At 36.7% G+C, this 19,039-nt stretch overlaps 1 protein-coding gene across 5 annotated transcripts in view; it reads left to right on the top strand.

Annotated features, from left to right (window-relative positions):
* TENM4 (teneurin transmembrane protein 4) overlaps positions 1 to 19,039 on the top strand; it is a 1,547,018-nt gene that overhangs the window by 599,104 nt on the left and 928,875 nt on the right. The window contains exon 1 of one of the 5 annotated variants that reach the window (XM_038158305.1): positions 18,583 to 18,598. The exons of the other annotated variants lie outside the window; for them this stretch is intronic. The gene's annotated coding sequence lies outside the window, so the exon portion shown is untranslated. Of the gene's footprint in view, positions 1 to 18,582; positions 18,599 to 19,039 lie in introns of those variants that run through there. 5 annotated transcript variants of the gene reach the window in all.

The following is a 19,039-nucleotide window of genomic DNA, read 5'->3' as shown; positions in this document are numbered from 1 at the left end:
ATCCAATCTGCAGAGATCTTGCTTTGCTTTCCCCCTTCACACTCACATCAAAAGGGAATCTCATTCTTCCTCCTTTTGCATGCTAACCATATGCCAGCCTTTATAGCAGCTGCATACTGATTACAGTAATTTTTTGCCCTGTCTGCATGGTCTTTGTCCCTTTGTCAAATTTTGATAGTTAATTTATACCAAGCTCTTAGCTACTCTTCTAAGAAACGTTTTTGATTACCTGAGCATGTGAATTATTCTCACTCTATGCAGTGGGTTTCAAAAGAAAAAACAAAGTCCAAAAATTTTCAAACCAAGACTTTTATTGATGCCATTTTATTATTTGATATTTTTCTTTATTGTGGACACAATTGTTTCTTTATGCTTCATTCTTCACTTTCTGGTCCTATTTTGTAGCTTATATGGCATGCAAACAGCCTTTAGCCTATCCTTAACACTGTCACTAATTGCTTACTGAACATGATTGCTTCCTGTTATTGTTTCAAGATTCCAATTTTGACTTTAAAGATTGTACTCTCTCCTCCTTGTCTATTAACACCTCTCAGTGTTCTGACAGTAGATTTTCCACTAAAACACATTTGTTTTTCACCTTTCAAAGTAGTGCACTTTAACATCAAAGTATGGTCAATGAATATCTAAAATCTGATTCTGTTTTCTGCTTTTGTTCTCAACTGGTTTTGTCCTTATGCTTCCCATGCCCTTACTCCTCTTCTGCACATCCTCTGCCATGCACTCCACTGGGAATCCCAGCAAACACTCTAAAGGGACCCAAGTTCTCAAAACAGTATGTTGCTTGACTGTTTTTCCTTGCCTCAACTTCTGTTTGCATCAATTGAACCACAGACAGTATAAGACAGTTTTTTTCTGAATTGACCAATTAAATCAATTGATTAGCACACACATTTCATATACCAATCTATTACTTAAGCTATTCTCTAAAAAAAGGCACCTTTGCATTGCCACAGCAAGTAATGTTTTCATCTAGAGAGTCCAGGAGTTGCTTCCACTTCTGTATTGTACATGTAGCATTAGATCAAGTGACTATAACAGTTTTATTTTATTTCTGAGAAGTAGCATTGCATTAATTCATGTTTCTTTTATAGCTGTCAGGAAGAGAATATTCTATTAATCTATTGATTTAGGAGGAAAGCAATATCTTTTCTTTGTTTATTAATTACTTTTGAAAAGGGAAATAATTTCTCAGTATTCACTGCTCCATTACTGAAAGGCACTTTAGAAAGAAATACTCAAAATTTCCAGAGTGAAAAATTGTAATGAAAAGAAGTTCAAGCAAATTTCTGAAGAATTCTCCAATCAGAAAACTGCAGATTTATTAAAAGAATAGGGAAATTATATTAATCTGGTAGTTAAATACACTTGTAAACTTCATTTAGGAAGAGCACCTGCTGAGGTAGTATGACGGCTTGAAGGAAGGGAACTTGTGTTAGAGCTATGGCGACAAGGGTCAAAAGGACTGACCAAGAAACCAGAAATCAGCTTCAGCCCTGCTACCTGTGTCTGCTGCCAGTAGCAAAATGACATCAGTAGGTGGGAGGAAAAGGAGGTGGAAAGATGGATGCTAGACTTCCTCTCTGCAAGTTGTGCACATAGTTTTATGGAAAATAATTTCAGCTCTGTTTCATTACAACCACTACAATCTTCCCCTATGTCCATCGGTGGTGTATCCTCATCTTTCTCTTTTTTTTCTGCCTTTTCTTTGCTTGTCTCCTGAGAAGAGACATCCTTTCTCCTCTGCTCAGTTTCTGATGTGGTGTACTGTTATGGATTTCATATGGTAGAGATATTCAGCTAATTGTATTTTTAAACCCAGCAGACCACCTACAGAAAAATTCTCTTTGAAGGGGTCATGCATTCTTCTCCTGTTAGCTTAAATATATGTATTAAATGCACATTTAACCAAACTGACAGAAGTAAGCAGCAGAAGCCCAAATAGACAAAATCAACACCAATAACTACACCAACTGACTTCTCCAGTTATTGCCCCCCCAGCTGTGAGACAGCTTGCTCTAATCACAGGAAGATCATCAGTCCCAATCCACACTCCAGCAGATAGCAAGAGCCATGTACCTCACTGATCTCAGAGTGAATTTTTTGGTGTCTAATAGGTCATGGACATCAAATGAAGATTTTCCCACTGCCAAGGCATTAGGCAAACCTCTCCCATGAGGGTTCCCTGGAGGGCAGTAAAGCAAGCTCACCTGGCAGTAATTAGAAGATTTTATTGGAAAACAGACCTACCACAAGATAAAATTCCCAAGAAGCCAAATCTTTGGGAGCTATGCAATTCACAGAGACAAATCTTGAAAATACAGTATGAAAGTTGTTAAATGTAAAACTTCTCCAAGTTTGGATTGCCCTGCTGGCCTGAAGAAAGAAAAAAGAAAATGACCACAGATTAATGTACTTTTGTGTACCTCAATTTGCTCTGCTTCCTATTATGGTGAATCACAGCCCTGCCTCTACCTGCCTCTGGGACATTTCCTTAAAGAAACACCTTCCCACATGAGAATAATGCTTAAAACCTGCAACCCTGACACATATGATGAAAATGGAAGGGCTGAGAATTGAGCTGGGTCTATCAAGCTTGGGTCCTACACTTTCCAAGGCAAATTTAAAACAGAATATAATAATTTTTTTTAAGAACAATGTTGGCAACTGCCTTTCAATACTTTGATTGGGAAATTTTTGTTATATGTTTATCCTCTTCTCCTCCTTGTGTGTGTGTGTGTGTGTGTGTGTGTGTTTATGTGCTTTTTATCTATATGCAGGATTGTTGTCTTTTTGTTGAAATCATTCCCAGAAACATATTTCCAGAAAATACATGAGTGATGGTGGTTTATGACGGTGTCCTTTAAATTTGCACTGGTAATCAGCTAAAATAGAAAATATTGAATCTCTAGCATGTGTATAGTTTCAATCATTTTGTGAAGCGTGTGTCATGGGATGGTCAAAAAATGCACAGACTTGTGTGCCAGCTTTTGGGATATCTGTGTTGAATGATTTCCAATATAAAACAATGATATAGGAAAGAATATAGGTTTCTGCTGTAATGAGCCTCATTTATGGCTTTCTACAACACAATCTACCAAAGTGAGTAAGTACAAATATGTACTAGAATACTGTGTATATTCCCAGACTTGGAAAGTAGAAGAACGGCATCTCTATGAGGTATCATCCCTCATCAGCCAAATGCTGCACCATGCTGTTCTGCCCTGCTCTGAAAGACACAAATAAAATTTACCTTGATGTCACTAAGAGTCTCCACCAGTTATCACAAATGAGGGATAAGTTAGGCATCTCATTGTAACATGTTGGGCTAGTCTCTCCTTACACATAACAAGTGGCAGAATGAGAAGAAATTACCTGAAGTATTGTCATGGAAGATTCATATTAAGAAGAATTTCTTCTCTGAGAGGGTGGTTAGGCATTGGAACAGGTTGTCCAGGGTGGTCTCATCATCCCTAGAAGTGTTCTAAAGATGTGTGGAAATTGTGCTTGGGGACACAGTATATTCATGAGCGTGGTTAACAGCTGGACATGATGATCTTAGAGGTCTTTTTCAATAGAAATGATTCTATGATTCTGTGGTCTGAGAGACAGATTTTACGTGGGTTTTTTTGAACAGCAAAAGTATGGTAAAGGGATCTTCTATTTACTACAATCTGATCACAAGGTGATCAGATCACAAGGTAATCAGAATAGCTGAAAAATGTTGAAGTACAGAATCTCAAATGTGTTAGACTCTGTAATTCCAAGAGAAGAAGCCAAGAAAATAGGAAAACCCTTTGGCAAACATTTGTATGCCTCTCTAGGATATGGAGGAGTGAAAGGAGTAGATAAAGGAATTGCACTGCTAAAGTTGTACAATTATATGGAAGATGAAATATTATTTCCCTTCCAGTCTCCTTCAGATGCTACAAAAATGGTAGATGACCCAGAATTAAGGCAAGGAAAAAAGTAGCAAAACTGACAGCAATTTCAACTGATTACCTATGCAAAGGATTAAAGTGGAGTCAATTGTAAATGGCTGCTGAGATTTTACAGTAATGGAACAGAGCATGCAAAGAAAGACTGAGATCATGAGAATAAAGACTTATGGCCTCTTTCTGTCTCCTACCATAACTTGCAGAAGTCAAACAATGTTCCAGGTTAAAACATACTCTATTATGATATTTGCATTGCTTTTCATATTAATTTATGATTCCTCCTGCCTAATGTGCCATGATAGTCTCCATTACATTAATCTTTATACATTTAACAAAATTTGCACTTAACCATTACAATACTGTTATGAGGTAAGGACAGTCTTATCTGACAGATTATCCATACTAAACAGAGGATGAACTGCAGCACAAAGAAGCAGATTCCTAAGTCTTCTAAGGTGCTAGCAAGCTTATTATCCTTTGAAATTGGGTTCAGTCCTAAGTTAGATGCTCTAAGTAGAGTTAAAAAATCCATATCTCAGTATGGGATGAGATTCACCTTGCCACACTCTAAATATCAGATATCCAACCTAAGCTAGTAGTCCGCAGTCTGTTTCTTTTCTGTTTTCATTCATTCTATAATTTAGCATAATTCATCTTTACCCTGAAAATAACAACTGGTATGGGCATAGCTGCTCCAAAAAGATGAATTTCCAGAGATGAACTCTCAAGGAATTCAATCCTGTCTTCCTCACAAACAACTCTTTTTAGAATTTTTTTTTTCTATCATCTTCTGCTGAAAAGTCAGTTATTTTCAAGGACAGAGCCGGGTCAGTCCAAGTAACTATATCTTTAGATAGCATCCAACAATTTCTCTTTTAGTGGTCAATAGCATTTCTCTTTTAATGGTCATTATTTTCATTTTTTTTATTTGACTTTGGAGGATTTTTTTTTGTTTTGTTTTGTTTCTGGACTGAGTGTAGGGGTTCAGGTTCTCCTGGTGCTGTTATAATACTGTATTATCCAAATCTATCTGCCTTTTGCATTGAACCGATATATATCTGAATTCTGTGTTATTACTTAATTTTAATTGTTGTTCAACTGTTCAGCAGATAAACTGCTGTTCCTTTCTCTCAAGTGGAGGCTCTTTTCCAATGATAAACTGCTTATCTCCTAGTGTGTCTTTGGATTCAACTAAGTACTTCCAGATGTCTGTTATTTGTCTACACTATAGACAAGCGTCTACCTGCATGCTAGGCATTTATAAATTCAGCAAATGAAGAGAGAGTCATTACAAGCAACAAGACATAATTCAGGTGTCTAAATGCAGGAATCATCCTAATTTCTGATACTGCAATCATCTGCCTAGCACAGATATACGGGAGATCTCCACCTCTCTGGAACAACTGCTTGAGATCAGGTGGGATAGCCCAGAACATCTCAAATGCCACTAGTGCCCTAAGTCACAGCACACAAATTGACTGCCAGGGTCTCCAGGGTGTTATCTTGTTCACATAGTTTGGACTGTGCTTCAGGAGATGCACACCATCTCCACAGAGTGTATTGTCTGATCTCCAGAGAATGGGGGTTTGACACCTTTTCTTTATCTGGAAATAGATAGTCTTTAAGGCCCCTTCCAACCTATATAAATTCTATACAAATGCTGCCTGTGAGCACCTAACTTGGGATATCTGATATCTCCAATATGCGTGAAGTCTTTTGACTTAAACAAAAATCAGACAGAAACATTCAGCGTGTGGTTTTAACTATCTCAGCTCCATAGATGTGCAAAAGTGCATATTTCAACATGATAAGCTCCTATATGATAAAAATGAAGTCTGGGAAGCCCATGTACTTTTGACTTCTAGGGGAAGCATGATCAGTAGGAAAACCCCAGCCACTTGCAGCACACTTTAAAGAGTATGCTATCTAAATATTTTCCGGGAAAATAAAACAAACAATCCAAATCAAAACATACTGATTCTATCCAAAGTTTGTGCTATTCAGCCAAGCGCAAATACTAACCTTCAAGACCACAGAAAGTATTTTTAAAGTTTGATTGTGCCCCAGTTGGATCTCATTGACCTGCTATTTCTTGTTGTCTCCTTTCTCACTGAAGAGATGATCTTACCAAGAGATGACCTTAAATTAAACATACAAAGGGCATAATTAAATCACAGTATCACAGAATGGCTTGGGTAGAACAAGACCTTAATAATCATGTAGTTCCAGTGTCTCTGCCACGGGCAAGGACACCTTCGACTAGACTAGGCTGCTCAAAGCCCCGTTCAACATGGCCTTGAAAAAAACCAAGGGAGGGGCATCCACAACTTCTCTAATTAAGTGGCACTTCTATGACTGTTTTGTTATTTTGTTCAATCAATACCCTTACTGGGTCCTGGAGAGAGGTGAGAGGAGTGATGAAGTGGATTAAATGCATAGCTGAGTGCCCCTGTTGAGATCACAATTTACCATCACTTATGTTTTCCTGTTCACCCACTAATTCTAAAACCACTTCAGTTGATGCCAGGCCCCAGAAAGGCTTATTGAGGTAGAAGATGAATCTAGAACATGCATAGAGATATATAAAAAATCCTTTTGAATAGAACGGTGAATGACAATCAATAGATTTGCAATAGGACCAGACTTTACATCAGAAACTATAAAAGAGGGGGATGTACATTTTTGTGAAAGTCACTGGAAACCAGGAAGCTGATTCTAACCTACAAAGATTCAGACAGGTCAAGAGCAGCTAATAAATCATCTCTTCTTCAGTCATGACAACCCTGAAGGAAGAATTCAGGCTAGAACTTCCACAGTGTGAAAAAAGCCAGAGCAGATTCTCTATGATTTATTTCAGCTGGATTGTCTGCTTTTCCAGTCTGCGTTTGCAAACCAGCTATGTACCTCTTTCTTTTTTCATTTTCCTTTGATCTTTTAAGGCTGTGGAGTCTTTATAGTCCTTTGCTAATGGTTTTGTTTTTGTTTGGTTGGGGTTTTTTTTAAATTTATTTATGGAATAGATGCTCATAGCTCAACACAGATGCTGGTAATTTTAATGTAAGTTATTTGTATGAGTGTTTTCCTCCAGCTGTGCAAAAGATACCTCAATAGTGTTAGGTAAACCTAGAACTTGTCTTTATTGGAAATCATTTGCCTTCTTTCCATCACTGGCTCCAAACAGTGGTAGTGAGAAGCACAGAAAGAGCCAGGCAGAGAACAGGACTTCAGATGAAGCCACAAAGTGACAGAAAGCACAGATAAGCAGAGGAAGAGAAAGACCTCTCATCTATTCTGCAATGACACACCTATCTCTGTTGCAAAGCTTGCTTCTTCAAGTAAACATATTGACATTTATGTGATCTTGCCACCCCACCTGTCCCACTTGATGTCTACCTGCTCACATGCTTCATGCTTTCAAAATCCTGTGCTGTGAGCCTTCTGAGGTGGCATTTGTTGTTGTGTCACTTGCTCATACAGAGGCTTTCACAATGGGGCTTTAAAGCATGGCTCTAGTTTCTAGGCACTAAGAGAATAATAATAAACAATATTAAAAGCTGTAGCAGCTGCAATAAAGCATGCATTTATAGGGATTAACTTGATGCATAGCTAACAAATCATTTAAACTTTTAAATACATATACATAAATAAATAGCAACAATAAACAAGATGAAACTGCAGCTGGGAGAGAACTCTTTTGGCTGTTAATTTTTTTTCCCCACTTATCTTCCCTCTGCATAAGGGATAATAGGTTTGCATTGCAAATTCCAGGCAGTCGATCTCTCCTCAATGACAGTTTTGCTATAATTCTCCTAATTTCAAGCTCCCGTTCAAAAAGGTAACTGTAAATGGCATCCAGGCCATTTTTGCAGTCATCGGCAGCTGACTCAGTTGATTCATTTCCACAGATTTAAGTTGTTGCACGCATAGTCAATCCCTCTGGAAAAAGGCTGCTTCCCCCTATCAAATGGCTTGTGCAGTAAAATAAGCATAAAAGCTAAGGGTTTTAGGGTCCATGTCATCACTCCAGCCCAGCTCTTGGGAGAGAGTTATATGCAATTTGCAAAATCTTCTCTTCAGGAGTTTTCATAATGATTTTTACCGCAGAAATACATGAACATACAAATATAAGATCTGGACTAGCTCATTTTTCTTTTGAAAATCATGTGTACTTTGGCAATCAAATAATTTTGAGCTCAACACTGATATTATCCAAAGGGCTGACCCCTGATAACTAAAAACTATAGTTATAACTCACTAATTTGAGATGATAAACACTGGCCAATGCTACTCGTGTTAGTTCCCTCAGTATGTTCCTTGCTATCTTTATAATTATTAGTCAACAGGAATTTCCTCTGCTAAAATCAAGAAATTCTGTGTAAATGCATAATTTCTGTGTAAAGCATATTTACATTTTAAATACTCTGTTTGGTCAAACTAGTATCACTATACATCTGTTGAGTTTGTTCAAATTCCAAAAATGGCAACCAGACATTATGAAATCAGTTAAATCCCTAAAAGAGCTGAGACTGTTTAGTCTAGAGACCAGAAGACTGTAGGAAAACAGAATAATCATCTCCAAATATGCAGAAATAACCTTCAAAGGTAAAAGGAGTAAAACATTGTCTTCATTGAACATAGTTAAAAGCAAAGGCTTCAATTGCATCAGAGAGCACTGGGTGAAACTGCTGGGAGAACTTCTTAACAGGAAAGCAAAACACCAGACTAAGTTGCTTAGGAAGCTGCAGCATCTTCCCCAGAGGGTTTTACAAAAAAGCCCAAATCAAGACCAGGAAGGGGTTTTGCACCCTCTACATAGGCTATCAAAGAAGAATGTATTTACACTCTATTTTTTTATATTATTTTCTATTAATCTGTACTTTTCCTGGTTTTCCCATGGACACATTTTCCACACTGTTTCAAAATACCAGTAAAGCTGAGATATTTAGGATTAAATTTCTTTTGTAGAAGTACATTTTTGCTAAATTTTCTGCAGGTAGATGCTTCATCATGAGACCAAAAGTCAATTTTTATTTTATAAACATTATATTTACAGAAATCACTGCAGTTCTGTCTTTAGGTATCCTAAAAATAACCCAACAATAGTCCCAATGAGCAATGCTGGGTAAGCAGCTATATTAGTACCAAGGAGAAGAAAAATACAGCCACAATTCTCCTATGGCTTCTGCTGCCTCTGATGTTGCTGCTTCACAAGACTGCTGTACTTTTGTGCACCTGTTGTCTACATTTATTTTTAAATATATAAAATTCTCAGGTAACAGCCCAGAGACAAAAGTATTAAGAAGTGTAACAGGTAGCAGAACTTTCAGGAGCCCATATTTTTTTCTTGCTAGAATCAGAACCTTGGTGTTTACAACAATGTCAAGTAACTTTCTCATGCTGCTGCTGTTGTGATGCCATACCGACTTCTGCTGGCATTTACATTGTTGGCAAATGTGCTGCATGAAGGGAAAACAACCGCACCTTTGAGAATGAAAACCACAGGAACACATTTTTGTCAAGATACTTTATATACACTTTTAGCTCTAAGCTCTCTCAGGTCTCAGCAAATAAGGGTGATCTCCCATGACAGCCCTTTTAAAGACAATTCACTTAAGTAGATTCATTTGCATTTTAAAGAAGGGTGTAGGAGGTAGCAATTAAAAAAAAATCTTGGTTAAATTTGTTCCTTTTCACAATGTCTTAAACCCTTCTTCCTAATACCTAACTTCTGTTTTACCATTCCTCCCTCTCATTTGACTAAAAAATAAATAAACCCAAAAATATTTTCTTGACCTGATAATTGTGCAGGTTAAACTGTGAGCCTCTATATTGTGGCAAATGCAATGAGAATTAAAAAAAAAAACCACCCAAGTTAAATTATAAACATATGTGTTTAGTGCTCTGTGTCTCTGTCTAGCCATTAATTTTTTCATCCCTGTTATCTGCATTGCAATGACCTTTCTCTGGGAGCTGTACCATGCTCCTGTTGCAATATCATGGCATTCTAACTCTGGTTGTGGCATCTATGTAGATAACAAACTTGAGTGGACACTGGTTCGCAGTTTTCTGGGAAGGAATTTTAATTTTTTACTCTAGAACTTCTTTTAAAATTAGCATATTCAAATGGTAACAGCTACAAATGAAAAGAAAAATTGACTCAGTATATTTATTACCTGGAAGCTTTTGATAAAAGACTTAGGGTTTCTTATAATTCTTTACGTTAAGATAAGCCATGGCTCAAAATTAAACTTGAAAAGCACATACTGTAAGTTAAAGTTACCCTGAAACATCAGCTTAGACTGTTTGGGAGTTTTAAATGTGTCACTTAGTCTGAGTTTCTCAATCTCAAGGTGGGGTTATGTGGAAAACAGTGCTGTGAGGAGCAACCACAGTATATTTCAGGGTATGAAATTGCCAACATTGCTGAGACATTCTTACCTGTACCCAGCTCAATATGTATTGGACAATTCATAGGAAGAAAAGTTTTGCAACTCCTTCAAATATTTAGGATTTTAAATCATGAACTATCATAAAGAAATTGACTACATTTCTCTTTGTGAGAGAATACTTTGCTTCATTCTGCTGTAAGTCATGCTTGGATGATTTGAATTCTGTTGTGTTTAACAAGATTCAGATAATTCATTTTCTCTCAGGATGATAAAATGGATCCAATGTCATTTATGGTTGTAATTCTCTTTCATAATTTTGCTCAGCAATATTTTTTTTAGTGGAATGCTCATTGAAAATGGAACCATTACATATAATGTAAACATTTCTGAATTGAGATGTTAACATTTAAAAATTGCCTCATTTCTCTTTAATGTGTTTTGCTGTTTTTCTTGCCTAATTATCATTCTTTTCAATATTTATGTTAACATGACCTTTCCCTGACTGAATGGCTTTAAGTGCTTCTCAAGTACTTATAGCATCATGATTTTTAAATTAAATTATGTTGTTGCAGAAGAGATTGCAATGAAGCCCACAGAATAGCAGGGAAAGGAACAAGTTTCTATTAGCCCCAGAATATGAATGTAGTGATAGTGTTTATTAGTTCCCTCTTCGAATCAATGCAACTGCATCAGACGAAGTATGACTTTGTTTCTTGTTCATTATTAGAAACATTCCAGCAAATTTAATGCCAGTCAAAATTTTCAGATTGAATAGCTGTGAAAGATTGTTTAATGTTGTAAAATATTTATTACTTTTATTTATTGTGCCTTCATTCTGCTGACAGAATTAAGATTACACTGCAGATTCTGTTTGCCCATGGGAAAAGGTCACAGGAACACAGGCAGTGAGATCTGGCTCCACATCTTGAATTTTCAGGTCAATGTTATTCCACAGCCAAAACCTACTCTTTTGAAATCTGTGAGGTCTAGGGCTATAGCATATGCAATAATAAGCAAATGCAGAATTTTCTTGTAAACAATGTGAGATGTTTACTTTGATATTCTGCATATCTTTCAGCGTATGTGTTCTGTTTGTCTAGAATTTAAGAGTAAAGACCACACTATCAAAACAGTTTCACTATGAAAGCTGTTACTGTATTACCAAATTCCCCAAATGTTTTTTCTTTTACATTCACCCTAAAAAAATAGGACAGTTTTTCTCAATCCTTTTGCTGTTCTCCACTTAGAGATGACAATGAGTAAGAATGTGATGAGCTGAAAGACATGAATGACACACATCAAGGGAGAAAAAGGTAACAAAATTAATCACTGAAAAAAATCAAAAGATTTGCAGATTTTTAATATTTAATTTTTTAACACTGAAAGATGTGAACAAATATAAAGACAAAATAAGACTGAAGGAAAATAATTGGTGTTAAAAGACTTCCTAAAAATGGGACATTAAAACAAAACAAAAAAAAACAGAACCAAAAAAAGCTTGTAAATTGTAGCAAAATGAAACAGGTAAGCTTTAACTAAAACTTACTAATTAGCAAAATTTCTATGTACTAATTAGCAAAATTTCTGTGTACTCATCTCACTCTTTAATTCCGTTTGGCATAAAAATGTCAAACAGAAGAAAAAGAACTGGCAGCTAACAGTCAATAAATTCACAAAACTTAGTCCACAAGCTTCCCACAGAACAAAGCCTGATCCAGAAGAATGCTGAGTCTTCAAGGTTTTCTGACCTCAGTGGTTGAGCAATTGGGTATGATCTGACACAGTACTTTATGGAGAGGTTGCATGAGCTGAGTTCCTTAGAGGAATTGAGGAGGAATGTTTTTTTCCGCCCTATGGAAAATGCACGTAGTCTGTTTCTGATTGACTTTCTCTTGTATTTGTGAAGGTTGAGAATACAAAAAGGGAACTATTTGCAAGGTCGATGCATAAGTCAGGAAGGCCAGGATCTTAAGGCAAGCTGCTATAGATAAACGGTGTGCAAGGATATTCCAGAATATGAGCACAATAAAAGCAAGGCATTCCTGGAATTATAAATTGTTAAGGTTGGAAAAAACTTTTGTGATCATCAAATCCGACCATCATGCTAGCGCCACATCGTGTTCAACACCAAGCCATATCCCAAAGCATCCATATGTTTTTTTGACGTTTCCAGGTGTGGTGGACCACACAACCTCCCTGAGAAGGTTGTTCTGAAATCTGGAAACTCTTACTCTGAAGAAATTTTTCATATATCAAATCTAAACCTCCTCTGGTGCAACTTGAGGCCCTTTCCTCTCATCTTTTTTTTTTTTTTTTTTTTTTTTTTTTTTTTTTTTTTTTCCCCCAACATTGAGTGAAGTTGTCTCAGCCAACAAGTTTCTGACATTCTTGTGCCAATAACATTACAATAACATTAATACAGCTTCTCCAACTCACCATCCTTCCTTCCTGGATGTCAGGCTTGGCCAGGTAAATTTTAACACTTGGTGTTCACAGAGGATGTTCTAAAGTTTGATAAGATATAGGGGAGCTCCCTCTGGGAGGTGTTCAACTAGGGTTAAACAAGACAGGTTTACTGCCAAGAACTTTGGAAAACAGCATGAAAAGAGACGAAGGGAAAAAACAGAGAGAGAAATAGAGAGTGCAATCATCTTCTTTTTTTTTTTTTTTAATGGGGAAAGATGTCAAACTGTCATGTTAGTCTCTGCTGAGGTTCTGAGCACGAACAGTTGCCAGGGTAACTGTTGTGCCAAGCCTCAGCACTTATGTATTTTTTCCATTGATAATTGCTAATGTGAACAAGTGCTGGCTTGCACTTTACACCTGCCTGGCTTGTAAGTCTACTTTAATTGGATATGCCAAGATTGAGGAAAAAGTAATCTGCCCTTTCAAGACAAGTGACAGATAGATGAAGTGTTGCTTAGGCCTTTACAGTAAAAATTTTGCTGACAAAATTACTATGAATTGTCTTCCCTCAGTGCACATATACTGCCTTTGTTTATGGAATTGAAAGTTTCAGTGATCATTATAAGTAATTATGGCATAAAATTTTGGGGAATATCTTGGTGCTGTGTGGCAAAATGCTACTTTTTTCCCTACAGCATCTCATTTATATGCATATATGAAAATAATTTTTCAAAGGGATGAAGAAAAAATGAGGAAAACTCAAAAAATATTACCATCCCTATATATATAAATATATATGTGTGTGTGTGTGTGTGTGTACGTGTGTATATATATAAAAAGATCTTTAAAAAAATAGTTCTAAGGAAAAACCCTGAAGAATGAATATCAACAAGTTTTTAAAAAATTCTTCTGCTCATAGTTTGTTCCACAATCTCAGAAGTGATGTGTAGCTTTAGAGTGATCAGTTTTTGAATGTCCTGTTCAAGATATTCTGAAGACTGACAGATTACAGCAGCATCTTAAATTTTTAAAGAAATTCCCCTGAAAAAATTCAGAGTGAAAGCCAAGGAAGCCAGGAATCACATAGTTTTTTCCATGTTTTTTCTTACCTATATGGTCTCTATCCATATTTTGGGCCACACTACAAAATTCTATCAATAAGGTCTAATTCACTACTGAGCTACACAAGACTGCCCCAAAAGGTAAAGAAAAGTTATTAGAGAGCCTTCTTTTGCTGTTATTCTCTTTTTTTTTTCCTTCCTTTTTTCTTTTTTTTTTTTTTCTTCCTGATCACAAGGAGATTACAGCATTTCTATGTTATTTATTTGCTTTTCAGAGCTGTGTCAAGTCTGGCCTGCTCCATTGCTTAGTGTATTCACTGTGTGTAACTGTCTTTCTTTGATGTTGATTTCCTAGTGCACTTAAATGAAGTTTCCTGAAACCAATATGCCAGAGCAAATTAATATATGAATAATACATGGTGCTTATTTTAGCAACTTTCTTCAGAAGACCTCAAAGAACAGCATGAAGGATAGCAGGGAGATTGCCTTATACCATTCCAAGAAGGAATTACTATGATGTTGCACTCCTCACATAAAATGGCACCATCAATGAGAGTATAAATAGGAGAAAAATATCCTACTTGACCAAAAATATCCTAAAAGTTAGACAGCATTAGATATATCAGTAATTCTGATTGTATAACCTGACTTCATTCTGAGTTGTGCCAAAGGTTTCATGTGCATCTGTTTGCTCCTGTGGGACTGATTGAGGATTAAAAGGTTACAGTGTAAGGCAGAACAGAGCTAGTCAGTCCAACCCACCAAGCTGCTTGGCAAGATAGAGAATTAAGAGTGAAATTAGTGAAATCCCAAACCTACTCCATAAAGCACTATGAATGTTAGGTAGGCATTTCATGTCCAGAAATACAGTGGACTCACAGGAATGCTATTTTTGTTAAGATATTTAGGTTAAAAGTTTAAAAAAGGGAAGATGCTGAAGCAGCCCAGGACAGCAGGGGATTTCAAACACCTTACTTAAGATTCTTTTAATCTGTGTTTTCAGTGATATTCATTTGCTTATATAATTCCCCCATGAGATAGACTCATGAGGCTAAATTCTCTCTCGTATTTCTGCTTGGTCACAGTGCCATGGAGATGAGAGAATTTGGAAGGATACAGAACTAAGTGAGAGTGCCATGTGGTTACCACAGTTGATAAGCCCCAACTGTAATGAAGTATTAGCTGGATGAGTGTTAGAGTTCTTTTATTAGTGGCTGCTGCACATAGAAGTGTATAATGTCATGCTGCGGGTTAGTAGTGCTGATCAAAGTTCATCAGAGTTTACCCTATCACACTTTCCAATGTCATCAGAAAGAAATTTGATTCACTTTTCAGTGAAAAAATTGACCTAGATTTTTAGCTTCACCATGGGGATGCTTATAGAAGCATCTGTAATGGAGTTTATCCACCATGATTGTGACTAAACTGGAGCAGCAAAAGCACTGCAATGCAATAGCAAATGTTGGTCTAACAACAAAGAAAAATAAATTATAGAATCAAGTTTAGAAAACAGATTATTTTAATTTACACAACAATTAGATAAAAAGTTACCTTTTAAAATCTGGATTATGAGCGAAATCACACTGGATGTTTTAGAGTGGTCAATTTTAATTTTATTTCATAGTCTATCAATCTGAAAACATCATAGCAGAGATAACAGAAAAATAGATGGGCTCTGACTTTATAGTTTAGTAAGAAAAAGTTGCTCCCTGGAGATGTATGATCCATTCAGCTTTCCAAAGTGAATTAGGAAAAAAACACCTAGAAAGCAGACCAGGAAAATGTACTTCTTACAAGCACTGTGGCTGCCTGGAGCTGATATCTGCTATTTATCCAGTATCATGCTGCAACAAATAGTATGATTGTCTTGTTACACTTGGCATTGTGAGGCAGCAGCTCAAGTACTAGTTAAGTTTTGAGCCCTTCACTTCAAAAAGGACATTGAGGCGCTGGAGTCCAGCACCAATGTCCTTTTGTCCAGAGAAGGACAAAAAATCTGGTGAAGGACCTGGAAAACATGTCTTTTGAGGAGCAGCTTAGAGAGCTTGGTTGTATAGCTTGGGGAAGAGGAGACTCTGAGGGACCTCACTGCTCTCTACAACTGCCTGAAAGGGAGATGAAGTGATGAGGGGTTCATTTCTTCTGCCATTTTTTAAGTGAAAAGATGACAGGCCTTAAGTTGCACCAGGGGTGTTTCAGACTAGATATTAGGAAAAAAAAACAAAACTGAAAGAGTGATTAGGCATTGGAATAAGTTGCTGAGAGCAGTGATGAGGTCACTGACTCGGCAAATGTTCAAGCGGTATCTAGATGTGGCACCTGGGGATATGGGCTAGTGGTGATTATGGTGGTGCTGGGCTGGCAGTTGGACTAGATGATCTTGAAGATCTCTGCCATCCTTGATGATTCTGTGTTCAAGGCCAGGTTGGATGGGACTTTGAGCAATCTGGTCTAGTGAAACATGTCCCTGCCCTTGGCAGAGGATTGGAACTAGGTATTATTTATGTCCTTTGCAACCCAAGCAGTTCTATGATTCTGTGATAAGAAGATAGGATTATGCTCCTGTTGACATGTTAAGATAAGTCACAAAGTCAAGAAAGTTTATCAGCTGGGGTTGCAGCCATGAAGGGGCAGGCATTTACTGGCTTCTCTTCAGAGCTGGAACTTCTTGTTTTGGACTAAGACCTCATGGCAGGCACAGTTTGTAAGTTAATTACAGGATTTAGTTGTGAAAAAGTGGTATCTGAGAGTCATGGAAAGGGATCTTCAAATGAAAACTTCTATCATACAGCGTGAAACCTGATGCATTTGTTTCTTTCTTTGTTCTCATGAGCATGTGTCCCAGGGCTCATGAGATTGGACAGGTACTGCAGTCTATATTGAGCATTCTTCCTGTGATAGTCCTTTAATCAACCACCCCTTGATTTATTATTTGTAAAATTCAGTATAAGACAGACCAATTCATACATTTCCCTGATGTACAATTGAAGTCAAAGACACATCATCAATGTCACTTATTTATGCCCTACAATTTTGCCTGGGGGAAAGGCAAGGAATGACCAATGTCCAGTTTGCTTAATCCAGTGATGATTTCCCTGGTAATTGCTCCTCACAACAAAATAAAAAGCCTCAGCAGGAAAAGGTGGAATCAGAAGTGACTAGTAGGGGATCAGAAGCAGGTAAAGATGTTCAACACTTTTCTGTATAATTAAATTAAGCACTGCAAATAGCCTTTTTTTTTTCCCCCTGTGAGGACAGGGTTTTTCTGGCATGGATAGATAGATAGATAGATAGATAGATAGATAGATAGATAGATAGATAGAATGAATTAATTCTTTGACTCTCCTTTAACTCTGATATACTGTGTGAATGAGGTGTCTTGCAAGAACTATGTTGTTCCAGGAAGGACACCAGTGTTGCTGGCAAAACAAGAAGTTGAAGCAGGCATATTCAAAATTATTATATTTATTTGTTTGCTTGTTTGTTTGTTTCACAGCTGTTCTGACAGATTTTTTTTTCTCATTTTATTTTTCATCTTTCCCTTCTCCAAACCAAGAATTTGCTTTTCCTTTGAATAAAAGAACAGCATTTCACCCCAAGTGCTCATCAATTGTCAGTGCCCATTTAATTATTGTTAGACTTCGTAACTTTTTACTTGTTAGCATTAAACTGGTGCACAGCCATGTAGTCCCTGCAGTGTGAGAAGTAACTAAGGTCAACTTTTAAGAGCAAATCAAAAGATAAAAGCACCACCAGTGTAGCAGAAATTTGAAAGAAAATAGAATGGAAGAAAATAAAGAAGGACTTCTTCCTATATTTCAGAAGTCATTATCATCCAATTCTTTCACTCACATTAGTGCAAGGTAGAGTACTTTCACTGAAATCCATGATAAAATAAATAACAACTTTTTCCTTTAGTTACAGACTTTAGTTACACTGGCTTAAAATAATACACCTTACTCTTAGCTATGTCCAGGTAACTGCCAGCATGTCTCTTTGTAGCCATCCTCATTTCAAAGTCAGGCTATTTAAGCTAACACATCTTCTCCTTGATTTAAAGTTTTATATTAACCTGAAAGGCACGGAGAGCTGAAAATCATGAAAACAACAATTCATAGAACTTAATTGATAAGATGTAACTCATTAAATCATTATAACTATATCACATTCATAAGTGTGCGTTCTATCTTTGTTCTTGTCTAGGATTTGTGAAAGGCCAAGACAAAAAATATATTTTCCTGATTTCTACACTATTAAACTGAGGGAGAAGCAAACACTTGACATAGTAATGATTTATATAAGTAAAATTTTGATCAGATAAATATGTAACTTACAAGGAAAAAAATTAAAATTTCTCTGTAAAAGAAAACTATTTTTCTAGACACATTTTCTTTCTGGTTCATCTTTTTTATATTCATCACCTTAGCTATCAAAGGTACGCTTGCCTCTCTAAGTGTGAAGGACAATCCATGAAACTTTGGTGACAAATATTGTCCCTGTAAATTTCAACCACTGTTATTTTCCAGGCAGTTTGCCTGGTTTTTTGTTGTTGTTGTTGTTGTTTTTTTGGTTTTTTTGTTGTTGTTCTTGTGTTTGTTTTTTTTTACTTTCACTGCTGAGTGTCAATATGCTGCTCTTAAAACATAACAGCTGGGAAACAGGAACAGAACAAGTTGGAGCCAACTACTCTCAAAGTCTACTTTACCTGTGAATTTATTTTGTGACTGGAGTTACTATGACAGTGGTGACTGAGCTGAAACTACTGAAAGGGCTTGGTCACTTTTAGGTAAGTGCTAAAATGGTTGAGTCTCCATCTCTGGAACTGTTAAAGAAACATGTGGATAGAGCACTAGAAGATATATACGGTTTAGTGGTGAACATGGTGGTGGTGCTAGGTTGATGGCTGCACTTGATGAATTTCCAACCTCATTTATCCTATGATTCTAAGGCTCAGCCTCTGGGATGGTTAGATTTAAGGCCAAGACCCACATAATATTTAGGTTCAGAGTTAGCAACATCAAAATCCCCCAATTTCAACTTCAAATGACAGTAGAGTCTTGTTCTCAAATGATCTCATAACATATCTAGGACTTCTTAGGAACTAAGTGTTGTTATAACTTTGACTCCCCAAACAGCCAAAACTAAAGGACATGTTACTGCTCTGACAATTTCGGGGGAAAAGAGGAAATACTCTTCCACTCAACAAAAGAAAAAATGATCAGCGTGT

Source organism: Motacilla alba, chromosome 1, assembly GCF_015832195.1.
Source record: "Motacilla alba alba isolate MOTALB_02 chromosome 1, Motacilla_alba_V1.0_pri, whole genome shotgun sequence".
Taxonomy (NCBI): domain Eukaryota; kingdom Metazoa; phylum Chordata; class Aves; order Passeriformes; family Motacillidae; genus Motacilla; species Motacilla alba.
Note: the sequence above shows the minus strand (reverse complement) of the source record. Positions and strands in the feature narration are given on the sequence as shown.